The sequence below is a fragment of the Lemur catta genome, chromosome 6 (genome assembly GCF_020740605.2).
Source record: "Lemur catta isolate mLemCat1 chromosome 6, mLemCat1.pri, whole genome shotgun sequence".
Taxonomy (NCBI): Eukaryota; Metazoa; Chordata; class Mammalia; order Primates; family Lemuridae; genus Lemur; species Lemur catta.
Window position 1 is genome coordinate 86,825,153 of NC_059133.1, and position 26,847 is coordinate 86,851,999.

Consider the following 26,847-nt stretch of genomic DNA (forward strand, 5'->3'; position numbering starts at 1 on the left):
GTCACAGTAGACGTATCTGTAGGGTCTCGCAGGAGAACAGAAAAGGCCCGGGGAGCGGGTGGTCCAGGGAAACTCGGGAAGGTCTAGGAAATGTCTTTTAATTGAAGGTGATGCTTAAACTGGGTTTGATGGCTACATAAGGAGAGAAGGGAAGGGTGTCCCAGGCACCCTTCAACATGAGAGTTAATGCATGGAGACGTGAGCAAGTGTGACAAATTTGGAAACCTGCAAGTAAAGGGCAATAGGTTCGGTGTAAACGGGTATCTGAGGAATATGAGAGGAAAGTAAAAATCTATGAAAGATGCAAACCACAAAGATCATTTTATGTCATGCTGAAGGGGATTAATTTCAACTATATCCTCAGAGCTGCAGGAATCTGCTAAAGAATCTTTAAACAGAGGAGTGACACTGTGAGATTTACATTTTATACAAAAAAAATTTCCTGGGAAACAGTGTGCAGAAGTGTTGCTCAGAGCAGCGCGAACTGGTGGCAGAGCTCATTCAGAGGCCCTTGCAATAATCGTGGCCAGAAAAGGCAAAAAGCCCTGAGCTAGAGCAGTGGTAGAGAGAAGAGAAGAGGGAGGACTTTGGTCAGGGGATTAGCGATGGACAGGAGGGGCCACACGTTCTCTGGGACCAGAGAGAAAGGGGCAAGAAGGCTGCATATGGCTGGGGTAATCATGCCTGTGTGTTTTCCATATTCTTCAAATAAGCCCAGTTCAATTTTCATCACTGCACCTCATGCCAAAGCATTATGAAGATGCTGATTCTTGTAAAATATACTCTGGAAGGAATTTGGGGGAGTTTATGTTTGTGTCCTGTCAGTTTATAAGACTCTAAGCTCCTCAAGGGAGGGCATAGCACATATTCATCCATCTATAATGTGCAGCGTTCAGCACGCCAGGGACACTTAATAAATGTTTAATAGTAATAGGATCTGAGCCCCAGGAGCATTATTATATTTGTCAGTAATGGAATCACCAGGTTTAGAAGCTGTTTGGCTAAGTGTAAATTTTATAAGAAAATCTCAGTTATTTGAACTTTTGAACAGTCAAACCTATTCCTGCAATATAGTACAAGTGGCTTCTGCTCTTGATTTTCTTAGGAGGAAAAGTTTTTGTTGGCTTAATTGGAGATTGTTTCTAAAAATATGGGAGTAGCACTTCTTTGTTGTTCAATAATCTCTGATGATCAATCTGTCTTTAGAAACCAGAGCTTTTTACAATGATGGTCGATATTTTCTAATTCAAGTACTTTTTCTCTTTTCTGATATTTATATAAATTGGAACAGCTGCCATCAGTTGGTCTCTTATGTGCCGCATCCTTTTCTCTCTCCCATTTGCTTCCTTGTCACATTTATTGTTATTACTCATTGGTATTCCTCCGTACCTTAAGGCCGTTTCTTCTCCTCTTCCTGAGTCTTTCTAGTGTCCGTCCCAATTTAAGGACAAGTAACGTGTCAGGTGTCAGGCTGCTGAATGCAATGTGCTTTCCCAGTCCACCAGACCACACGGTGCCCCTGTCTGTTATGATATGTCCAGTTGATATCTCTCCTTTACACTTTGATAAGCCTGATCAGAAAGTTTTACTGGACTTAAGAACAAAGCCCATTATTTTCCACCCTCTCCCTACATTTGGGCTCTATATCATAAGGACATGTGGCACATATCTGGTGGCGCTAACCTGAGGATGCTGTTATCGCCAACCATTTCAACATGAACAATAGATTTTGACCGCCCTGTGTTGAATCCAGGCAGTCCTTATCAAAGACAAGGTCTCATGAATGATAGTCTTCATCTTCATTGACTTCTGTTGTTCTCACAGACAGTCCTGGGTTCTCATACAGACTTCTACACACGTAAGAAGTAGTAAGTCAACAAGTCAAGTTTAAATGAAGCCCTCTGTAACACACACAGCCTTTCTGGGCTATGGAATTTGGAGCTCCAAAATTTTGCCCTTTGTGCTGTCCGAGGATGACTGGGTTTGATGAGCCTTAGGAAGGCAGAGGAGAGAAGGAAGTATATTGTGTTATTTTGGGGGAGCCTGCCCGAGCTATGGCGTATGAGCCAGTAGCCATTTATGCTAGGTGTGGTGTGTCCACGCAATTGCAGGGCTCCTTCTTGCCACTTGCATGACTTACCAAGATTTCTAGATTCCAGTAAAGTGGTCCTTCTCTTCTGGAGCAGTTTAACAGTGTGCTTTGTGTTGTGCACTTATCAGACTACTTGGGAATGTACCTTCTTCAGTTCTAGGCAATCACTGAACACACTGGTGTGCATCTTGTGAGAAGTCTTGAGCAAGTGGAGATGACTTGAAATAAGTACTAGGAAAAACTGATGAAGGAAGTAGTGTAATTTAACTTGTAGTAGAGAAATTCAGGGCAGGATAAGATACTTGAAATACTGTCACAAGGAAGGGGATTAGCATTGTTCTTTGTTTCTTCAAGGATCAGAACTAGGTGCAAAGTAGAGGGGGACAGAGTTCAATTCATTATAAGGAAGAACTTTAGAGTGTGATAGTTAAGAATTGTTGCTTTGGGGTCAAGCTTATTGAGCTTAAATCTGCTATCTCAATTTGCTAGCTCTATCAACTTGGGTGGATTTTTTTTAAAACTCTTCTAATCTTTAGTTTTCTCATCTGTAAAGTGGGGATAATGTTAGTATCTACTCATTAATTGTTATGGTTATCTGGTGACATAAAACTAATTACATCCTCTTAGCATGATGCACGCAGTGACAATGCTGGCAGTTGTCACCAGTCTAAACTGTCTCAAGATGGTATGCATGTCTAACAACAGCTTCCAGGATTTCCTATTATAGCTGAGCACTATAAGTTTTTTTTCAAATATGGAATTCTTTGGAATATTTATGCGTGGTTTTCTCATTTTTTTCTTAGATGAGAGAGATTGCTGGAGAACTAGAAGGCTTAGCTTCCAGAATAATTTAAACAGTATAGATATTCCTGTGATGTTTAGGAAAATTTATACAGTGTAGAATGTCATGAGTTCAAAATAACTAGAGCATGAGGGGTAGGATGGGTGAGGATGTCATTCTGACCTGGAGAAAAGCTAAATTAGTATTTTTTAATAATAAAAAATGCAGTTTTATTATTTTAAAATGTTATACACATTTTCCACTAACGAATTCATAGGCAGTAATAAGTAAAATGCCATTCATGTGCACTCTTTTTAAGAAAAGGGTGAAGTGTTTCATCCTGAATTTTAAGGAACATTGAAATAATTAAATCTACAGTTTTCCATTTGTTTAGTCCTTGCTTATACCCTTTTATTTTTTCAAATGAGGTACCAACATACACATAGCAAAGTGCACACATCTGAAGTGTACAGCTGGATGAATTTTTATGTATGTATACACTTACATAACTACCACACAGATAAAGATATAGAACACTTCCAACAATCCAGAGAGTTCTCTCATGCCCCTTTCCAGTCAGTAACACCGCCTGTTATGATATAACCATTATTCAGACTTCTATCAACCTTAGAGAAGTTTTACCTGTTCTTGAACTTCATATAAAGTGAACCAAGCAGTAGTAGTCTTGTGTCTGAAAGCTTTTGCTTAGCGTCTTGTCTTTGAGATTCTTTTGTATTGTTGCACATAACTAGTTTATGCAAAAAGCTTCTTATATCTAAACGGTTTTCCATTTAGAGTGCATGGTTGTTATAGATAAATCCTTGGAAGAAATGTGAGGCTGGGAAGAATCTTAACACAGTTTCATGTGTATGTCATTTGTTTTACAAAAGAAGTATCTGACACCAGAAGATATTAAGTAACTTGCATAGTTAACTAATGGCCAAGTAACATGGTATGCTATATCTTCACAGAGATAGATCTATTGCAAACATTATTCTCAATAAGAGTAATGCACGTAGTGTCTGAATTATACATAGAAAATGTGCATTATTTAAAATTACAAATTACCATGATACAAATTAATCCTATTCACTATTGTACTGGCTTCTTGGGCTGTATACACATTTTGACAATGACATTTTTAGAACAGTTTATTCTGATTGTCCAGATAAGAAAGTCATTATTATCATGCTCATTCACATAAGACATCAAGACATGAAGCCCCGTGTACAACAAAATGGAATCATTTCTCGGCCTTTTGGCTAAGATCAAGTGTAGTATCTGTTTTTATCAGTTTAATATCTGATACGTCGTCTATCCAGACTAAATTTTAAACACACATATTCTCTCTCTCTCACACACACACAAACATATAAGCACACATACACTACCTACAACAGGCCATGTGAAAACTACACATTTCCTAGGATATAACCATCCATCTCTATGTCAAGTGAGTAATTGTCTCTTCACAACCTTGTGGTTCCTGAGACTCAAAAAGTTGTCCTTAGAATTGATTGAATATAGCAATCAATTGAAAAATAAGGAGATGGGAGGAGAGTGGTACAAGAATTGCTTTTTAGTGGTCAGTGTACTTTAAGCTTGGACACTGGAGGACAGGAGGTGAGTCCCTAAATGCCTGTGGATTTGTTTGTAGTCAGGGTCCCAGGTACAGGATGGAATATGTTAAGTGACAGAAGTATAAAATATTCATTTCTGAGAATATGGCACTGTGCCTATTTAGCACAACCCTGTACTAAAAACATGCTGGATAAAGGGATATTGTCTAAAAGCATCAAATTGCTGTAAGAAGATGAGGAATTGTGAGGGTGAAATCCAAGAAAGGCACTGGGTGCTCCATTTGCCCAATGGTATTTGCTGGTACTGGAAATTAAGCTGCAGTTTTGATGACCTGGCAGAAGAGGGCAGAGACAAAGCTTGGAACTCAACTCAAGTGGGGAGCCTAGGGAAACTCTCGTATGTTAAGTTGGAATATCTGAACCAGAAATAACCTGTGATCACATCCTCAGGCAGTTCTATGGAGAGCTGCCTTGAGACTGAGCAGAAGGGGAATGGGGCTGGGGAAATGAAAGAGAACCTATCCCTGAGAAGTTGCAACCACACTGGCTCTCAGAGCCTCAGAATACTTGCAACCTGTATTGGCATAAGTGACTGGCCAAGCATGCTCCAGCAACGAATTTAGTTTGAGATGGTTCTGAGTTAGTAGTACTTTTAAGCACCTGGCAGAAGCAAATGCAAAACTTCTTTAGTGGAAAAGACCTTCATCCTAGACTGCTGGGAACCACCTCCCCATCCCTTCATTTTCAAGCATGGTGAGCAGTGTAGTCAAAGATAATTAGATAACATAACAAAACCAGCAAGAACCTGAAGAAACAACAGAGTGCAGAAACATCAGCAAATTCTTCAGACTTTGGAATTATTGGGCATATATTATGAAACAACTATATTTAGCACATTTAAAGAAATAAAAGGGAAGCTTAAAAATATCTCCAGGAAACAGGAAAGTATAAAAAGTATTTTAGGAAACTTATAAAAGAACCAAGTAGAACTTCTAGGGATAAAAAATAAAATAAAGTAAAAGCTCATATGACTGATTTAGCAGCTGATTTGTATATAGCTGAAGAGAGATTTAGTAGACTGGAAGATGGGTCTGAAGAATTACTTAGAAGGCGGCAGAGAGAGACGTTCCCCACTGTCTTCCATGCATATAATCAGAGTTTTAAGAGTGGTAAGAGAAAATAGGCAGAAACAATATATTTGAAGAAATAATGCCATAGAATTTTCCATGATCACATCTTAATAATAAAAAGTTTAATTTGTCAGAAATATGTAACAATTTTGAATTTGTAGAAACTTAAAAACATGACCTCTACATACCTATATATTTATAAATGAACAGATCTATAAGAAGAAAAAATCAAATCTATAGATTCAAAAAGGCCTAATAACTACTCAGAAACACAAATAAATGTATTTTAAATCTATACCTCAGGATTGATTCTGCCTTAAAATTATATCATAATATTACAGCAGAGAATCAACTAAATGGAGAATATCCTAAAAGAAGTTATAGAATAATGAATGATTATTGTAAAGAAATGACAGGCAGACTAACTCCTGACTTCTCAGTAGCAAGAATAGAAGCTAGAAAATAGTAGCAACTTTATGTTCTGAAAGAAAATAACTGGCACTTTAGAATTCTATACCAGTGAAAATGTCTTTTAAGAATGGACACATTTGAAGCTCTGACTCGGGGGGTAGGGTGGGGGGGTGCGGGGGGCAAGGGCAATATATGTAACCTAAACTTTTGTACCCCCACAATATGCCGAAATAAGAATAAAAAAAAAGAATGAAGTAAAAGTTTAAAAAATTAAGAAAAATAAAAACTAGAATTGTCATCACTAGCAAAGCTTCACTACAGGATACTCTAATGGTTACCCTGTAGGCAGAATGAGCGTAAGCTAAAGATGAATGTCTGAGATGGAAGTGGAGTGAAGAGCAAGTGAAGTCGTGAATATGTGAGTGACCCTAAATGATTATTAGCCATTACAGCAGTAACAAAAATGACTAAAAGTGATAAAATTAAAAATGGGAAAAGTATATGACAATAAAAATATATGCATAAATTAAGCAGAGAGGTTATGGGTCTAAAATATCCTAATACACTTGTGTTTTTGAAACAAGGGTAGTGATATTGACTTTAAATGTTGGTAAATTAAGTAGACATATTTTAATTTTTAAGATAATTACTAAAACAATAGAAACCAAGTATATAATTTACAATTACCAGATTGGAAATAAAAATGAAAAAAATTCAATCATCCAAAAGTAGGCAAAGAAGGAAAGTGAGTGAAAAAGAAAGAAACAGAGGAGAGGTAGAACAAATAGAAAACACAAAATAAGATGATACATTTAAGCCCAATAATTACAGTAACTAAAAATGCTCTAATTAAAAAAATAATTATCAGATTGGATTAAAAAAATCTAATGATATGCTGTTTATAAGTGACATAGCTAAAATATAAGGATATTGAAAGAGTGAATATAAAAAGTTGGAAAAACATATACCGTGTAAACATTTGATAAAATAAGGCCTATGTAACTATATTAGTATTGAAAATAGACTTAAAATAGATGGGTCACTTCAATTGATTAAATATTTTAGATTATAAACATTTTAGATTATATGAACCTAGTAGCAAACTTCAAAATATATAATATCTAAATTAACAGTTGCATAAGGAGAAATAAAAATATTCACAGTTATGATAGGTGATTTTTAAAAATATTTCTCTTGATGATAGAACAGGCTGACAAAATATCACTGTGGATATAGAAGATGTAACTCATATGATCAACAAACTTGACATAACAGATATGTACAGAACATTATAGTTAAAAGCTACCAAATATATTTTTTTCAAGCATATATGAAACATTTGTAAAATTGACTATTTATCAGAACTTAAATCACATCTCAGTGAATTTCAGAGGACTGGAATCAAGGTCAGAAAGACCTTGTTCTTATCATGGTGAAGTTTAGCTAGAAATAAAAAACAAAAGAACAATTAGAAAATCTCATGTTTGGGATAAATAACTCGTGTTAAAAAACAAATCATAATAGGAGTTTAGAAACTATTATAACTACTAGTAGTTTCTAGAAACTACTGTAATTGAGCAATAACTAAAATGCTACATATCATTATATGTAGGATGCAGATAAAACAATCCTTACAGGGAAATTTATGGTCTTTATAGCTTATATTTAAAAAAGACAGACTGAAAAATAAACTGGACATCTGTCTCATGAAGTTAGAAGAGGAATAAAATAATCTAAAAAAGTCCAAAAAGAAGGAAATAAGACAAGTGTAGAAATGAAAGAAATTGATGATATATGTTATAAAGTATTCATAAAACATAAAGTTTTTTTGAAAAAAATTTATACATTTATAAACCTCTGGCAAGGCTGGTCAACAAAAACTGATATAAGGTACAAATGATCTAAGAGATAAAAAGGGTAGCACTAGAAATGCTACATGAAAGAAAAAGGTAAGAAATTATAAAAATTTTATGCTGATGAATTTGAAAATTTAATTGAAGTAGAAAAATTATTAGAGAAGGTATAACTCACTGATACTAATTCACAGATAAATAGAAAACTCACAGATTATGATCATTAAAATATTTGATTGACAGTAAAGGAAATCTTGCTAAAGATAGGTGCCAGGCTTAGTTGCCTTCAGTGGCAAGTGTTGTCAACCATTAAATGAGGAAAAGTTTTACTTTCATACAAACTCTTCCAGAGAATAAAAAGAAAAAAGGATGATAATTCTTAGATTTTGTTTAGTTTTTTGGTTTGTGTTTTTTTTTATGAAACATTATAAACAGAGGAAAAGAAATATTATATTTACATATTAGAAGACAGCATTTTAAAACTATTAACTCAGCCCCAAATGATATAAGATTTAATTTAATCCAAATCAAAATGCAGTACATTTTATTTTTGGAGAATTTAACAAACAGATTCTAAAATTAACTTGAAATTGCAAACAGCTAGAGATAGTCAAGACACTCTTGAAAAGAAAGATCAAGGTGGGATAAACTCTCTACTAGCTGTCAAGACTTGTTTTAAAGCTTAATAGTGTAATATATTTGCAAGAATATACAAATATATCAATGGAATGGAATAAAAAGTTTCTGAAACAGTGGCTTGCTTTCATAGACACTTGATAAATGATATAATTGCATGGCAGATTGGTTGGGAAAAGATAGACTTTTTACTAATTAGTACCAAAAAAATTAAGTATCTGTATAAAAAAAGAAATACATGTCTCACTTCACAGCATATATAAAAATCAACTATAGGTGGATTTGAGATACAAATGTGAAAGGTAAGAACACTCATAGAAGCTAGAGGAATACTTCATGAACTTGGAGCAGGAAAATATTTTTTATGTGAAGAAAAATATTTTGAATAATAGAGGACAAGTTTGATACATTCAACTATATTAAATTTAAAATCTTTTGTTTATCAAATTACCCCATAAAGGTAATGAAAAGACAGATCACAGAGTGGGAAAACAATTTATAAGTTATAATAACTGACAAAAACTCATATTTAGTATTGTACTGTCCAATATGGTAGTCAGTAGCCCCATGTGGCTACTTTAATTAAATTAAATTTAATTTAAAAAGCAATTCTTTACTTTCACTAGCCACATTTCAAAGGCTCAATAGCCAAATGTGGCTACTGGCTACCATATTAGATTTTATAAGGAAATATACATCCAGAATATATACAGGATAGTGTCCCTAACTTATATCCATTTACATCCATATAAAGTATCCATAATTTATATAGAAATTGACATTCTTATATAAATAAGAAAAAAGATAATTCAATAGTAAAATGGACAAGTAGGCCTTTCCTGGAAAAGGATATCTAAATGGCCAATAAACATATGAAAAGATGTTCGATCTCATTATGAAGCAAAGGAATACAAATTAAAAGCACTGTAAGTTATCACTATTTACTCAATTGATTGGTTAAAACATTGTTTAAACTTGACAATACTGAATGTTCCTGAGAATGTAGAATAAGAACAATACTTCTGCACTGCTCGTGGAAGTATAATTGGCCCAATTTGGAAAAATGGTTTGGCATTATCTATTAAATTTGAATGGTAGAGAACTTCATGCATTATTGTACCAGGGTTCTTTACAAGAATTGACATGGCAGAATAGCCTCAAATTGGAGTCAACCCAAAGGCCTTATCTACATTGTAATATAGATAAAGGAGTTGGAGTATAATCATAGAATGGAACAGTGTATAGCAATTAAGGTAAATGAACTACAGGTACACCCAACAACATGGCCAAATCTCAGAAGTGTGTTATAGAGTAAAAGAAGCAAGAGGTGAAATAATACATACAGTACGATTCTATTCATGTAATGTTATAAAACAAACAACTAAACATACTATTTATGGATGTGTCATGTGAAAATTACAAGGAAAAAGAAAGAAATGATTATTATAACTCTCACAGGCTGGTGGTTTCCTCCATTGGTGAAGGAGAAGATTAGAACAAGGGAAGGGCACACAGGGGCATTTTGGGGCAGTTATGCTATTTTTTGATCTGGGTGATAGTTACAGAAGTCTTTGCTTTCAAAGTATTTGGAAGAATGTACATAAATGCTTTGTTAACTTTTTGTATGTAGGTTCCACAATAATAAAGGAAGCTCTAAGCTGCTCATATTTTCTTGAGTATGTCTGAAAAGAAGTTATAGAGGAGGGGTATTTGAGAGTGTTCTTGAAGTATGCACAGATTCAACAAATCGGGAAAGAGAAAGATCATCCTAGAATGGGAACATCTTGAAAACAGCATGGAGGTGGTAAAATATGCCTGTTTGGGTTCTATGAATCATATATGGGTACCATTTAGAGGACATGGTGGGAAATAAGGATATTACATAGGCAAAGGATATATTTTGTGAGATCCTCATAGACTTTGAAGACTGTTGTGAAATTATTCTTTAATTAAAAAAATTTTTTTTGTATATACATTGTCTTCTATAAAGCACATCTGTGGATTTCTTGAAAGAAAGTATGGCCACAGTTAAGTCTCCCTAGATTTTAGCATCAGACAAAATAAGAAAAAGTTTTCAACATCTTAACATGCTCTTCTTTGTTGATACAACCTAACAGGAAGCAGATTGTTGGCAATTTCTCCTTTTGACTTTTCTCCTTTTGACTCCTTTTGACATTCCTGCCTATTTGCATTTTCGTGTGGATTGAACATGGCTTATGTAAGGCACCTCCACAACTGCCCTGCGATTAAACACTCTTCACCTTGGCACTGACCCACTTCCTTTTGCCAGATCATAGTGTCTTATCTCATTGCTGCTGAACATTATCTAGTCTTTTTTTTTTTTGAAAGGGCTGTTAAAGAAGCTACGTTTTTTTTGTTCTTTTGTTTTGTTTTGTTTTGTTTTTTGGCTTTAAAAGAGTAGGGGCCGTGCACAAGTGAGTTAGTCTCATATGTTAATTTAATTAACGTGGTCTTGATTCCAGCATCCAAATCTTCCATAATGTGTTTTGGGGTCTCTACTTTATAAGTTAGAGTGATCTGAATTATTGGCTTCTCTGAATTTTAAGTTTTCTCATCTGTAAGATGAGGAAGATAATTCTTACATAAACTGAGCACAGTATGTGACAAAACATAAGTCTCATTAAGTGGTAGTGGTAGTAGCTGTAACAGTAGTAGTCCTTGCAGTAGTTACCATTATTATTTGCACTATGGAAATGTGCTGGGAAATATGTCAGGCAGGCAAGGGCCACATGTGTGTTCTGCCTCTTGCTTCTACCACATCCAGTAAGCGGGATGATCTGTCTAGCCACATAGTGGCCACACGATGGGAACAAAAAGAAAGGCTTCCTCCCTGTGGTTAAAAGCACCAGTCTGGGAATCAGGCAAGCCTGGGTTCGAATCCTTACTCTGCCATTTATTAGCTGTGGTCTTTGACTAGTAACTTAACTTATCTCTGTAAAGTTTTGATTATCAAATGCAATTATATGTACAAATAGCAATGCATAGTGGCTGGCACATAGTTAAGTGTTCAATAAACGGCATTATTATTTCCCCTAGTTCTGTTGATCGAGAATATAAGAAGCCAGATAGAAATAATGACTTGGAAAAACCCTCCGTGTCCATATCAGACCCTAGTGGCTCCCATTTGCAGCCTGTGGATTTGGTTAGCTCAGAAAGGAGAGAGACAGAGTAATGCACTCGACCCCCGTGTAGACTCATTGTCATTGTTTCTTTTCCTTCTCTCTCTTTCTGTTCATTAACAACAAACCTTGTTGGTAGAGCCTGTGCTGGTTTACGGAAGCTCTTTCTTTATTATGAAGATAGTAGTAGTTGGTGAAACTTGGCGGGGGGGGGGGGGCGGGGGGCAGGGGAGGCTTAAAAAATAAGGATCAAGTTATTAAGATAATTCAGGCCCAGGATGTAATTCCCCAGTAGGACTAATTCATTGAGTCATACTCAATTATTATGACTTTCCCAATAAAAACATGCTCTCATTGTATATCTGTTATCTATTGATCATTATCTAAACATCTATCCATCCATCCATCTCTTTCTGCTTTATTGATTTAATATTAAAACTGGTGTTTGAAGACCTATAGGTTGTTATTTCTGAAAAGAACCTTGAGGTTTACTTACTGAGTACAACATCCTTATTTTCTAGAGGGGGTATCCAAGGCCCAGAGAAATAAGTGTTTTGCCTGAAGTCTCATAGCTGGTTACTTCCAAGGATCCAAAGGCTCTAGACTCGGTGGGAGAGTCCAGATTTTATATAGATTGAAAATAGAATTAGAATGCAAAAGACTTCAGAAGCCCTTTCTTGGGAGATGATAGGTAAGGAGGTTAATGTTTTAATCTGCACTCTTGTCAAATAGGAAAGATTTGGGAGTCTCTCAGCTGTTGCTCTTTTGTGCTCTGTACCACACGGGAGTGTTTCTCTCCTGGTTGCGTGCTCCTTGGTAGCTTTTGGCTTTGCTAGTGCAGTGGGGGCAGGGCCGGGGAGCCTTATTTAGTGTGTGCTGAAGGAGTAGGTGATGGAGTGATTTGGACTGGTCAGGCAGTGCGGCTCTAGCCCTGCTGGGGCCCTGGTCTCCCTGCATGAGAGAAGAGGCACCAGTGAGGCTGACAGAAGTGAGAAGCTCTAAGGAAATATGCTCAGTCAGTGAGAAATGTGAGGCTTTTCCCTAGTTCTTTCCATTTCTCAGAGATTTGGGAGGAGGAGGGGAGACATCGGAATGATGTTTCCTTTTAGGGTAACTGAAAGGGAGAAGGAAGGAAGGAGAAATTTAAATGTTCGCAATATTTTAAGTAACATCCTCATCTTCATAATCATTATCATAACTAGTATCTGTTATAGGGGCAGATGTTCCAGGCATTTTTCTGGGTACTTTACATGCATTATCTCATTTAATTCTTACAAGAGTTCTGCAAGGTAGGGATTATTATCTCCATTTTACAGATGAGAAAACAGTGGCTCAGAAAGTTTCAACAGCTTACTCAAGGTAACCCAGCTAGTATTTGTCAAAGCCAGTCTAGCTCTGTTTACAGTCCTTGCTGGGTAGCAAACTACGTGGTATGTAATTAACTTGCTCATAAAGTGATAACAATCTTTATATTTAGAGATCTAAATGTCCCCCAAGTCCCCTAACACATTTTGTATTCTGGCCTTTTCTTTTTCAAGGACTTTACTTGTCCACAGAGCCGTGAGATCACCATGTAAAAATAATAAAATAAGGGAATGGAGTTTTTTAGAATGACTTACAGAGATCATTGCCATGTAGTTGTACGTTATATTCATTTTGGAGATGTGCTTCAAATTTTACAAACACTGTAGCCTTAATGATCACTCTCTTAAATTGTCCATATTTTCATAATTTTGTTTGGATTCTTTGCATGCCATCGCTGGCCAGTGGTGATACTGCAGAGCTTCTGAAGGACTAACCCCATTGCTTTGCTGTTTTCATCGGACACACTATCCTCTTCTTGATTCTATTCCAAATGTCTGCCTTGATCTTTAATTACAATCCCCCATGGACTTGTCATAGCGAGCTCATCCTGCACCTTAGCTTTTGTCAGCTCTGCACTCCTGTCCCCATCTTCCTCACTATTACTCATTTCCCCTGGCACGATCCTGCTGTTCTCAGCTCCAAGTTTATTGCCAGTTAAAGGAACCTCCTCAGTGGAAGGGCCTTCTGTCATACTTCACCTCTCCTCTGAAATCATACCGTGGTCCTCTGTTTGCATACTTTTTCTGTTTTATTATCAACATTGAGTTCCTATATGTAGGCAATATTTGCACAGTGAATTTGCCTAAATAGTATGCAGTAAATAGATGTAATATAAAATATATGTAGGATGCTATAATACGCACACATACATTTGGTAAAAGCCCATTGGATATAAAGGGATTTTGGTTGTTTTGCAGAGTGGTTTAAGTTATGACTTAGTCAACCTCTGCTACATACCCTGATTAACAGGCACAAGCACTCTTAAGGCAATAGACACCTCCTTAGACCTCAAAGTTAGAGGAACTGACATAGCATGAAAAGATCTGAAGATCTACATTCAAACCTTTTTCTAAAGCCCTCAGATAATAAGCTTAATAAGTCACCTTGAAAAACTTTGCATATGCTAATCACAGCAAGCAGGAGTCACAAAGCAGGAGATAGCTAGCCTAATGTTGTGCAAGAACAGTAAAATATTTATTATCTGGAGAGTTCAATTTGCATTATTAACTTGTTTTTCTGTCATTTCTCAAGAACTTCTGAAATTCTTGGCCTTTCAAAAACTTTGGAAAGAGCTGTTTTGATCTAAGAACACCAAAAAAACTGACACTGCTTTAGCCTCTGCTTTCAGTTTATTATTCTAACTGAGATATTAGTGACCATCCAGGACAGTGACACACGCATATAAAAGCTCAGCCACACACTTCCAACTAAAAAAATTCAAGTCTCTTTAATGAAAGAACATACAAAAATAGTTAAAGTGAAAGTGATCATTTCCTTGGTAGGATAAGAGTTGGGTGTTACTACAACTTTATTTCAACTTTCCAGTTTGTTACAGTCGTAGCTCTGGGGTGTAAACGTGACAATATAAATTAGCAGAAAACCTCCAAACCGGCTTTGCCACTGGCCAGCCAAATGATCCTGAATGAGTTCTTGAGCCTCATAATTTCTTTGGGCCTCAGTTTCTTCACCCAGTGAGGGAGGGGTTTACCCTGGATCAAACCATCCAACTCTTAGTTGCTTTAATATTGTTGAGTATGTGTTTACACAAGGCATGCACATCCACAAACATTACACCGAGTACACGTGCCTTTCTATGCACGCACAAGAGAGTGCAGCACTTTAAATAAACTTGATAACTCAAAATTAGATCATGACTCTCACTTTACAGAAATGATTCTTCCCAAAATGATTTGTTATGTGATTCCTTTAAGTCAGGACTAGGAAGTGTGTGACCCTAGACAGATTTATGCACTTAACTTAATTTTATCCAGCGAATGGGGTAAATATTTCATATGCTTGCAATTGCTAAATCACAACATAGCCTTAAAAAAATCTAGTGACATTACCTCAAAGGGAAGAGGAAGAGGCTGATAGTCCATTAATGTGTTTCTCTTCCTCATTTCAGTTTGATTCTTCCTCCATTTTCTATCTTGTTTTAGTTAAATGACTGGTATAAATACTTGAGCTATATATAACATATAACTTTAATAATTTTTTTTCTGTTATGAAAGTAACATGCTTATTGTGGAATATTTGGAAAAAAAGTGGAAAGGTTGGCAGAAAGACAAAGAGTCACTCAAATTCCAACGAAGATAATTGCTGTTAACATTAGGTTATTTCCTTCCAGCATTTTTCTATGCATTTTTAAATAGATGGAATCACATTATTTTTTTGTGCTGTTATTTTGATTTAACATCACAGCATAAGAATTTTTCTATGTTATTGAAAACTCTTGGTAAACATAATTTTTTAGGCTATTTAGCATTCTGTCATAAAGCTACAGCATAATTTACTTAACCACCTTCTTACTGTCGGCCATTTAATTACTTTCAATTTTTCACTGTTATAAATGATGCTGCAGTGAGCATTTTGGTGTATAAAGCTTTTCTGTCTGTATTTTATATTATTTCTGTAGGAAAGATTCCCAGAAATTGAATTACAGGGTCAAAGGTCTGAACATTTTTAAGGCTCTTGATCCATAATGCCAAGTGGCTTTTCCAAAATTGTTTGTGTCCATTTATATTCCCTGTAGCAATATGTGAGTGTGCAGTGTTTTCTTTGCGTCTTTGGCTACTCTCCTCTAAAACCTAAATAAAAAATCTTTAGGATTTGGCAGGTAAAAATTATATTCTGCTGTGTTAATTTTTATTTCTTTTTTTTTTTTTGGAGACAGAGTGTTGCTTTGTTGCCCTGGCTAGAGTGAGTGCTGTGGCGTCAGCCTAGCTCACAGCAACCTCAAACTCCTGGACTTAAGCGATCCTACTGCCTCAGCCTCCCGAGTAGCTGGGACTACAGGCATGCGCCACCATGGCCGGCTAATTTTTTTTCTATATATATTTGAGTTGGCCAGATAATTTCTTTCTATTTTTAGTAGAGACGGAGCCTTGCTGTTGCTCAGCCTGGTCTCGAATTCCTGACCTCGAGTGATCCACCCGCCTAGGCCTCCCAGAGTGCTAGGATTACAGGCGTGAGCCACCGTGCCCGGCCAATTTTTATTTCTTTAATTACAAGTGATATTGAACAATTTCCCATGTTTATTAAGTGTCTGTAGTCTTTCTTTTCTGAATTTGCTGTTCGTATCTACAATATATTTTAAATTTAAATTAAATTCTCTGTTATCAGTTTATAAATCAGATAAATGCAGGCACCTTCTTTTAAGAATGTCATGTTAAGTTGCCTTTTTTGTGTGTGTTCTTGGCTGATTTTTTTTCTATTGGTCATTAATTCCTCAAAATCATAGCTTTAAGTAGTAAGCTATGTGCTTCTGAGTAGATATTTCAAATATCCGTGGAATAAATTTATAGAATTGAATTGCATGTGTAGATTTTCAGGCACATATCTATTAAATACAGTGAGAGACAGTCACACATATCTTTTCACAGATTTCCAGGTAGCTGATGTAGTGGAGTCTATAATCTTCTTAAATTTCTGTAGGTTGACATTAGTTGATAATGATTAAACAAAGAATTTAATGAATGGTTATTATCCAGTATTTTGATATATTTCTTCCTACCTTGTTTTCTATGGATTGATTTGGAATCACAGTTTTTTCATGTTGTTCTTTTCATTTGACATCCCAATTTAAGGATTACTCTATGTTATTAAGTGAATATCACTCTTAATGGTTTCTCCTACCCTCTTTCCTCCACCATCTGTCTTCTGCATCATTCTTCACCAGCACAGGAAAAACAGGAACACATGCTTCTTCAGTAGTTAGCCATATGATTGGAAATCAATGTGTGTACGAGCCCTATGAATATTTTATTGATAACAGTGATGAAATAGAGTATATTTGCTATTTTAAAATATGGCTGTTTAGATGTAATTCAAAAGCTGTTCAAAACAATCTAATGTATTTGTACAAAAGCACTTAGATATGGGCCAAGTGCTAGTCATTGATCAACATTGATCAAGTCAGTTTGAATATTGAACATCTAGAACCAAATGAATGATTCTCAAGGGATGGGGGGGATGTTTTTGATAAGGTCATAACTCAACTCTGACTCCAGGTTCTCGACCCTGATAACTGCTATTCTGAGCTTCGAATCTACTAGTTCCATGAAAGAGAAAGCACTTTCAAGGGAGTCAAGTGAATTAGCCTATAGAACAAGTTTAGGATTCAATCTCTGGAGTTTCAGCAGTATTATATTTTCCTGGGGTGCTAACTCGATAACCTCTAATCTCCCAGAATCCTCGAAAGAACGATATGATTTATGTAGGCCACAGCTGGCCCTTGGGATTCTTGCTGGGAGCTTAGGCCCTTACCATATTGTCATATAACGCAAGGCTTTTGAGAGTGTTTTGTATTTACAGGGAGAAGTATGTTTGTCCAAGGTGGCAGTCTCTGCCTTCCCCTGCCACTTCTACAAAGCTAAGAGTGGTAAGTGATTTGTTGGAGGTTAGAGAGAATGGGAGATTAGCTTCATTCTGGCCTGTGCACTGTTTCTGCTCACAGTGCAGGGATCTTGGGTGCTGCCAGCTCCCTGGATCACTTAGGAGATCTCATTTATTCCATTCCCAGCACCAGGAGGATAAACCTAGCCTGTGTAATATTTTAGTATGAGAATTTGAAATAGTTTTTAAAAATAATATTCTTTATAAAGGGACGAGGGCTAGAAAACTGGGAGGACGTTATATTGAATTTGATGTATAAGCATAAAATACAAATTAGAAATGGGCCATTGGGAGATGGAACTTCTGATTTCTTTCTTCACTTCTGCCATTATAGTACTGAATTAAAACCTTCTCTGAGAGTTAATTTAAGGATCTCACCTTGGTTCTTCGGGACGGTTGTGTTTAACCTATGAAATTTCAATTCATTTCACTTCAGCAATTATTTATTCATGATTCACTAGGATGGTTTCTCTGAATCTAGCCTCTATCATTTATTAACTATAAAATCTTGGGGAAGTATGATTGTCATGAGGATCAAATGACATGCTATGGGTTGAGTGCTGAGTGTGGTGGCTGATGCAAAATCAGTGCTAAGCGAATATCAGTTGCTGTCATTATTTTTATTAGATTGTATGCTTCTAAAGGGCAAGGTTTGCCTTATGTTTATATTTCTGATGACTTAGAAGAGTGCCCTGTTAATAGTAGGTAAGTAATTGTTGAATTTAGTTTCTTCAGTAGCTTCTCTTGGATCTGAGCACCTCCTGGGCTCCTTACAGCTTTAGTGGTGGTGATGGTGATGATGATGATGGTGGTTCAGGCAGCATTTGTAAGACACATGTAGCTCACTATGCTGAGGCTAAACAGAAGATTCAGTTTTGCAGTTGCCAGTCTGACACCTTTTACCAGCACCGTTGTAAATTTCACTTTAAAAAGCTTTGTAAACTGCATTTTTTTTTCTTTAGAAAGATTATGTGGCCACATCTGTATAGTAGGTGAGAACATTTAAATTTAGAATTAATAAGGAGACTGTCAGATTCCATGAGGTTAAGAATAAAATTCCAAATTGGCAGTGAAGTAGCGTGAACCTCCTTGCGTTTATAGCACACCTATCGAAAGGCACCAAATAATGCCTTAGAATGACCAGTATAGGTTTAAGTCAAATTCAGTGGAGCCTGTAATTTTCTCCCGGCTTTGAAGCTTAGTGAAGTTACAAGCTGGTCAGGACCTTGGAGGGAGGAGGGGGGGAGCACTGATGCAGGGGGATGCGCGAAAGATGCTCTTTCTTCTTGAAAAGGAATCACAGTCGCGTTAAAAGAAAAACGCCAGAGTCTTGGCAGAAAACACAGATTTGCATATTATTGACATGCATTTGCATATTGAGTTCAAGAGGCTCTATCTTCAAGTATGTAAAATAAATAGTGTAATCTGCTGCAATTGTGTTCCAATCCAGTATCCAGGGCACTGCACAAATGAAATACATAACGTATTTAAAAATCACATTCTAGAAGACGAATGACGGCAATCGGCTGAAGGTGGCTGTGCGTCAGTAATGCCGAGAGAGCAGAGATTGTCTGGCTTGGCTAGGGTGTAAGATGAGAAAAGCCACTGCCTCCAGTGTCCTCACCTGCAGAGCAAGGCTGCTCAGACACCCGTCTGACCCATCTGACCCACTGGAGTGTTCAGCTTCAGAGTCATGGTGCCCAGGGCGCTGTCTCTCTCCCAAGGTGGAAACTCTGTGCGGTGCCCAAATGACACTGCCTTCTCTGAAATCCTAACAAGACTGGGCAGGAGTCACACGGTTTATGGGCTCTTCCATGTTTGATCCTTGAGACCTAAACACCTATGCTTGTGCGAGGGACAGCAAAGAGATGAGGGATGATGTGGGATAAATATACAATCCCATAATATTGACAAGCCTTCGTAAAGCACCCCTTTTGCTCAATAAACATATACACTAGGTAAAAATAGTGTTTATACTAAGTAAAAATAGTATTTTACAGTGAGTAAAAGTGTAAAGTGCTACTTTATAATAAGTCCCCTGGTTTCCTCCTCCAACCAGGTTGCTGCCTCTGAATCTCTCCTAAGTAGAAATTATAGTGTTGCCACAGGCATGTGGGCCAGTCAGAAGCAGACTGTCAGATTTCGAGACCCACTTTAGGCTTTGTAGTTTACAAATCCCCCGTAAGGCTTTCAGAAGCCATAGAGCCATTAGTAGGAGATTCAGAGTTTAGGAGTCCCTGATGTAGTTTGCTTTCTAGAGGGGCTAGGTAGGTGGGCAAACTTCACTGGATGTTAAAACGGGAAGGAACAGACAGGTGAGATCAGGAGAAACTTCCTGGAGGGGGCAGTGATGCACTGGTTGTAGGAGTGGCAAGACGTCCAGGGAAGAAGGACACACATTCTTCAACTGTGTTGAAACAATGTCCTGAACGTTTAAAGTCCACAGGCCATGAAGCAAGGTGGGCCAGCCCAGCAGGGCTGAAGGGGACGCTGCCGCCTGGTGGGCAGCAGGTCTCAGATCCTCCCAGCACAGGGAGGACAGAATTGGGGCAGGAAGACCCTTTTCAGTCCCCCTGAACTGGAGGGTCCCAGCTTATATCCTTGATCAGGATTTGCTTACAAGCCTAGAAATGATCATGTCTTCTGAGCAGTGTGACTGAAGGATGACAGTAACTGATGGGGAGGTTTGTTCCCTGGTTGTATATCCCTGTACCTGTTTCCACTGGGCACTGTAGCCTACTGGGCTCAGATCTACTTGTGGGAAGTACACTTCTTTCTGTCATTTGAAGGAAAGACAGGTGTATGCTAATTTTACCAGTGCAAAAATCCATCCTTGGTGCCATTCCATAAGAGCTAGGAGGTTGAGGACACAATAATCTGGGAAAAAAATGGGTTTGGCATGGTCTTGGGGAGCAGAAATACGTCACTACTGTTTGTATTCTGCGCTCACATGCCAGCCACTCTCTTCATTTTTAGGTAAGTCACTTAACCTCTTGCTCTTGGTTTGTCCATTTACAAAATGGGTGTTTAATACATGCATACCTTGCAGAGATTTTGTGAAAATTAATTAGGTAAAGGTTATAAAGTAGTTGGAAGATGAAGCACTAAATGTTATTAAGTTGGGTAATTATACCGTGCTTACCTAAAATTCTCTCAGCAGACTCAGATATAAAAGCATTTTTTATGTCCTATTGCAAGCTTAATAGGTAGATAGCAATTTTTTTTTCTGTGCCTAGATGTGTAATGTACAGTCACGTGCAACTGCATAATGACATTTTGGTCAACAACAGACAACGTACTTGACGGTGGGCCCATAAGATGATAATGGAGCAGAAAAATTCCTATTGTCTAGTCACATCTTGATGATCCTGCCCCTGGGTAGAACCAGGCTGTTGTGTGTGTTTGTGGCTTAGTTTTTAACAAAAAAGTTTAAAAAGCAAAAAATTGTTTTAAAATGGAAAAAAGCTTATGGAATAAGGTTATAAATTAAGAAAATATTTTTGTGTGTGTGCAGCAGTATTATGAAAGAGTTAAGAAAAACAAATTTCTAAAGTAAAAATGTTACAGTAAGCTAAGGTTAATTTATTATTGAAGGAAATTTTTTTATAAATTTAGTATCGCCAAAGTGTACCGTGTTTATAAAGTCTACAGTAGCGTACAGTAATATCCTCAGCCTTCACATTCACTCAGTCACTGACTCACCCAGAGCAACTTCCAGTCCTTCCAGCTCCATTTAGAGTGAGTACCCTATGCAGATATACCATTTTTATCTTTTATACTGTATTTTTACTGCACCTTTTCTATGTTTAGATACACAAATACTTACCAATGAGCTTCAGTTGCCTGCAGTATTCAGTACAGGGCTGTTGAGATTTGCAGCCTGGTAATAAGAGGCCATACCATATAGCCCAGGTGTGTAGTCAGCTATACCATGTAGGTTTGTGTAAGTACACGCTGATGTTTGCACGATGACGAAATCGCCTAACTCGTTTCTCAAGATGTATCCCCGTCAAGCAATGCGCAACTGTATATCGATTTTTGGGTTTAACGTGACTGTCTCTTTGTCTCTTTTTACATTCCATCTATTCCACCAATTCCTTTTTCCTCTCTCCTTTCTCTGCCTTCTCTTTCCAATACCAATTCATTGTTTGCTCAACTGACTTGGAATTGGGACAAAGGAGCCAACAGGCTTGTAGAAGTAGACGAAGATGGACTGTGTACTGCATCAGTCCTGGGGCTAAGTCCATGGCCACTGAGACAGAGCCATTGTCACCATACATTTGAGGACATGACATAGTTTTCCTCATATTTCAGAGGGAAGGTGCTACATAAATGTAATAACTGGCCACAAATCAAGCTTTGTAAGTAAATGCTAAGAGCTCCTGGCCCATAGAAGCACTTATTGGGCCTCTCTTCTCTTTGAGATTGCTCCAAAGAAATAAAATATATGAGATCCACAAACCCCCAGCCTTCATTACTCACTTTCCATAATTATTACTTGTCTTGGATGAGTGGGTAAGTGTAAGTAAGACTCAAATAAATCCCCAAAGTACTCTGAAAGCAGGTCACTTTGACTAAGAATTGATTCATTCTTTTAGGAGTTTAGATTTCTTTTTATTTTATTTTCCTACTTCCATTTATACTTTCTTTTGCTGATCTTTTTGTACGTGTTCTCTTGAGTACTTTGCCTTGCTCTACCACCCCTACATGTTAGTGTTTTGGTTTTTTTTTTTTTCAGTTGCGAGGATAGAGAAAACATTTTTTTCCCTATAAGGATTTTTCTATATTTAATTATTAAGGTATTGAAAAACATCAGTGTTTTATTTTATAAAAATTAATTGAGTTGCATTTACATTTAAAATGTACTTTATGTACATATTACACATTAATAAAAATTTTTTAAAAAGTCATTTACATTATTCATATTTTCATATTTTTTAAAATTTGTGTTTTGTTTCTTCTGTATCATTGAATTTTTTTCTAAAGCATTTTGGCTTATTTTTCTAATTATATTCTGGCTTGAAATTTAATTTGTTTTCCTGTGCTGGCATCAGAGAGGATATATAGGGTAGTGATTAAGAGCATGGATACTAGAGATAACTGCCTGGGTTTTTATCCCAACTCCTTCAGTCAGTAGCTGTGTGACCTTGGGTTAGTTACTTAACCTTTCTGTACCTCAGTGTGTTCATCTGTTAAATGGGGCTAATGATAGCATCTGTCCTGTAGGGTTGTGTGAAGATTAAGTGAATTACTATATATATATATATATATATATATATGTATGTATGTATATATAGCTCTTGGAGTGTGTATATCATGTAATGAGTAGTATATGAGTGTTTATGAGTGAGGATTTATTCTGTGGACCTCGACTGTGGAACTTGCAGACTCTAGACATTGGGTTGAGAAACACCGAAGCCCCTGGAACTGGCTTGGGTTAGGAGGTTATTATAGAGTAAGTAGTGTGGCCTGCAAGAGGAAGTTGGGCAGGGGTGGTGGAGGAGTATTGGAAAGCCTGTAGGGTCCAGGCAGCTGTCTTCTTTCCCCACTGGCTGTGGGATCTCTCGATGCCTTGTCTCCGCTTCTCAGACTGTGCCCATCTCTGTTTCTCTTTGCACATGGCCCTTCCTGCTTGCTCAGCAGTACTCCTCTGCTCAAAATCCACCACCCCAAATGATAGCCTCAGTCTGCCCGTCTCTCCAGCCTGGACAGTCCCTTGCCCCCAGCTAACTTATTTAGCTTCTCTGCATTCGCATTCCAGTCTCCTGACAGGCTGAGCTGGGTCAAGCACCTAGTCCTAGTCTGAAGCTAGAGCAAGTGGGGTGATGTGGAGCTGTGGGGGCAGGTGATAATAGGGTGCTTCTTCTGAGGCAGCCTCCGTGTGACCTATATGAGCCAGGGCTTTTCAATTTTTTTTTAGTGATATATACAGTATGAAATTCATTTAACATAAAACAAGCACATATACCTATAAATATAAAACTGAAAACAACCTGTTTACCCTTACAGCATGACATAGACTGATCTGTTCTCTTCCATTCTGTTAAAAAAAGCTAGTTGTGACCCTAGTGTGAAAAACACTGCTCTGAGACCTGTACTGGTGGGTTGGGCTAGGGGAACAGCTGGCTTTACCGCACTGTTCGAATCAGGGCTTCTCTATCTGTAGTGCACAATAGTAGCACTTGTGAAAAATGCAGATTCCCAAATTTCATCTCCAGAGATTCTGCATCCCCTGGTCTGGGTCAGGCCTGGGTATTGGCCAATTTTGCCCAGTGCTCAGGTGTTTCTGATGCAGGTTGCTTGCAGATCTTATTTTGAGAAACACTACATTAGATATGTGATCTATACTAAGCTGTATACCTTTACCTCCTTTATTTCCCTCTATGTGTGAATGCTCCGTCTTATGAGCAAGTTGTATTCCGAAAGTCAGTTTCTGAGACTTTTATTTAAACCTTCAGGATACCACTTCTTCTAGGAAGGTTGGGAGGTCTTAAACCAACACATAGAAGCCTAGTTAAGCTTTCCTGTGGGTCTCATGACCAGTGCTCCCCACACCCTACGCTGGCAGCACTGGGCGGGGTGAGGTGAGATCAGGACAAGGGGCAGAGATGGGGGCCCCACTCCAGGGGAAGAACGCCTACATGAAGGGCGAAGTAGCCATGAAGGAAGAAAAAGGAAAAATTCTCACATTATGGGGAGAAAAGGTTAGTTCTGGGGGTTTTCTAACTACACCCAGCCAGACAGGAAGATCTCTTAAGAATATGTACTGTACTTGTGCTCTCAATCTAGAGAGAGATTTCATTCATTTAGTTGACACTTAAGTCAGTTTTTTGGCCCTGACTGCTCTTTTTCTGTGGTTTAGTATTTGTCTTTCGTTGTCTACAGAAGTTTCTACAATGTTATGTATTGCTGATGCGTGGAAATTGATAAAAGAACTTATTTCCTAAATTGTTTCCCATCACTGGATTCTCCTTCCCTGAGTTTTGGTGTAGACAACAATTTTAATACAATTCTAGTCTCTTACCTTCTCCACGTCTTACTGCGTTTTACTCCTTGTCAATTTCAGATCTATTATCTCCTCTCTAGCAACCTTTTTATGACTGATTATCTTCTACATAAATAGGTATAACCTCCTTGGGCGGCTTCTTACTTTCTGTGATCCTTCAGTCAACCTCGCAAACTCTAACTAAAGTAACCCACTACATAGGCTAATTTAAATGCAATCCTCCCTTCTTCTCTGGTCTCTATTTTATGAGGAGCTAAGCTCATAGAAGGAATCTTGAAGTAAGGGTGTAAAAAATATTTCATATAAAGGAAACAGATGAAAAAATTATATATACACATACACACATTCATGATTTTTACAATTTTATCAAACTAGAAATAGAAATGAACTTCCTCAACCTGAGAAAGGTATGAAAACCCTATAGGCAATATCCTACTTAACACTGAAAGACTGAATGCTCTACCCTTAAGATAAAAAACAAGACAAGGATGTTCCTTATTACAAGTTCTATAAAAAAAAATGTATTGGAGGTTCTACCCAGTGTTATTGGACTAGAAAAAGGAGTGAAAGGAGTGGAAAAAAAAGTCATTATTTATAGGCAACATGATTGTTTATGTAGAAAGCAGCAAAGAATATACAAAAAGAACTGCTAAAATGACTGTTAGTTTAATAAGCTTATAGGATATCAGGTCAAGATAAAAATGAAGTGTATTTTTATATACTGTAATGAGCAAATAGAAATTGAAATTTAAGAAATAAATTTATAACATCAAAAACATGATATTCTTAGGGATAGATTTGATAAAATATCTGACTCAATATTGTTATGATGTCCATTCTTCTTAATTTTTTGTACAGAAACTCAATCAAAATCCCTTTAGGCTTTTTTGTAGACATTGATGGCTGATTCTAAAATTTATATGGAAAAGCAAAAAAGCCAAAGCAATTCCAGAATTAAAAAAAGTTGCAGGACATGCACTGCCTGATTGTAAGACTATAAGGCAACAGTAATGAAGACAATGTGGTGATAGCATAAGAGTCTACAAGTAAACCTACATACATATGGTCAATTGATTTTTTCACAAAGGTAGTAGAGGAAGGATAGTCTTTTCAATAAATGGTGCTTCAATAATTGAAAATCCATATGCAAAACACACACAAACACAAACGAACCTTGACTCATACTCTTGTACCATGTAAAAAATTAACTTATTTAAAATGTATCACAGCACCATAACCATAAAATTCTGAAACCAAAAACCTTGTAGAAGAAAACAGGAGAAAATCTGTATGTCCTTGGTTTAGGCAGAGATTTCCTAAATATACAAAGCATGAACCACAAAAGAAAAAAATGATAAATTACACTTTCTAAAAAGTCTTCTCTTTTTTTAAAAGACACTGTTAAGAAAATGATAAGCCACAGAATGGGAGAAAATATTTATAAAACATATATCTTATATAAATGACTTATGTCTAGAATATATGAAGAACCCTCACAACTCAATAGTAAGATAAAAAATCCAATTAAAAAGGAGACAGCAGACATGAACAGACATTTAACTAAAGTAGAAATAAGATGGTAAATAAACACTTGAAAAAATCCTCAGTGTTATTAGTTGGCAGAAAATTCAACTCAAACCCACAATGAGATACCACTAAGCACCCAGTAAAATGGATAAAATTTAGAAGGGAGGCAGGTAGGAATGAAGGAAGAAAGGAAAACTCACAGGACCTTGGAGAACATTGGTAAGAATGCTGATAAGAATGTAGAGAAACTGCTGATAGGGATACAAGATGGTGTCACCACTTTTTGGAAGAGTTTGCCAATTTCATATAAAGTTAAGAATATTCTAACCAGTAACCCAGCAGTCTCAGTGCCAGGTGCCTACTTAAAAAAATTAAAAAACATATATCCATACTAAGAATTGTATGTGAATATTATAGCAGCTTTATTTGTGATCACCAAAAGTAGAAACACCCTAAATGTCCATCAACAGTGAATCAATAAACACATTGCGATACATCCATACAAAAAAATATTACTCAGCAATGAAAAGGATGAAGTTCTGATACATACAACAGTATTGAGGAATGTCAAAAGCTATGGTGTCAAGCAAAGGAAGTCAGACACAAAAGGCTGCATGCATTATTATTCCATGTATAGAATGTTCTGGAAAAGGCAAAATTATAGAGAAAGAAATCAGATCAGTGATTGTCAGGGGCAAGAGAGGGCTAAGAG

At 37.0% G+C, this 26,847-nt stretch overlaps 1 protein-coding gene and 1 pseudogene across 1 annotated transcript in view; both read left to right on the top strand.

Moving 5' to 3' along the window:
• Positions 1 to 26,847, top strand: part of GRIN2B (glutamate ionotropic receptor NMDA type subunit 2B) — a 401,817-nt gene that overhangs the window by 67,907 nt on the left and 307,063 nt on the right. The window lies entirely within an intron of this gene.
• On the top strand, positions 4,116 to 4,228 carry LOC123640967 (annotated as a pseudogene).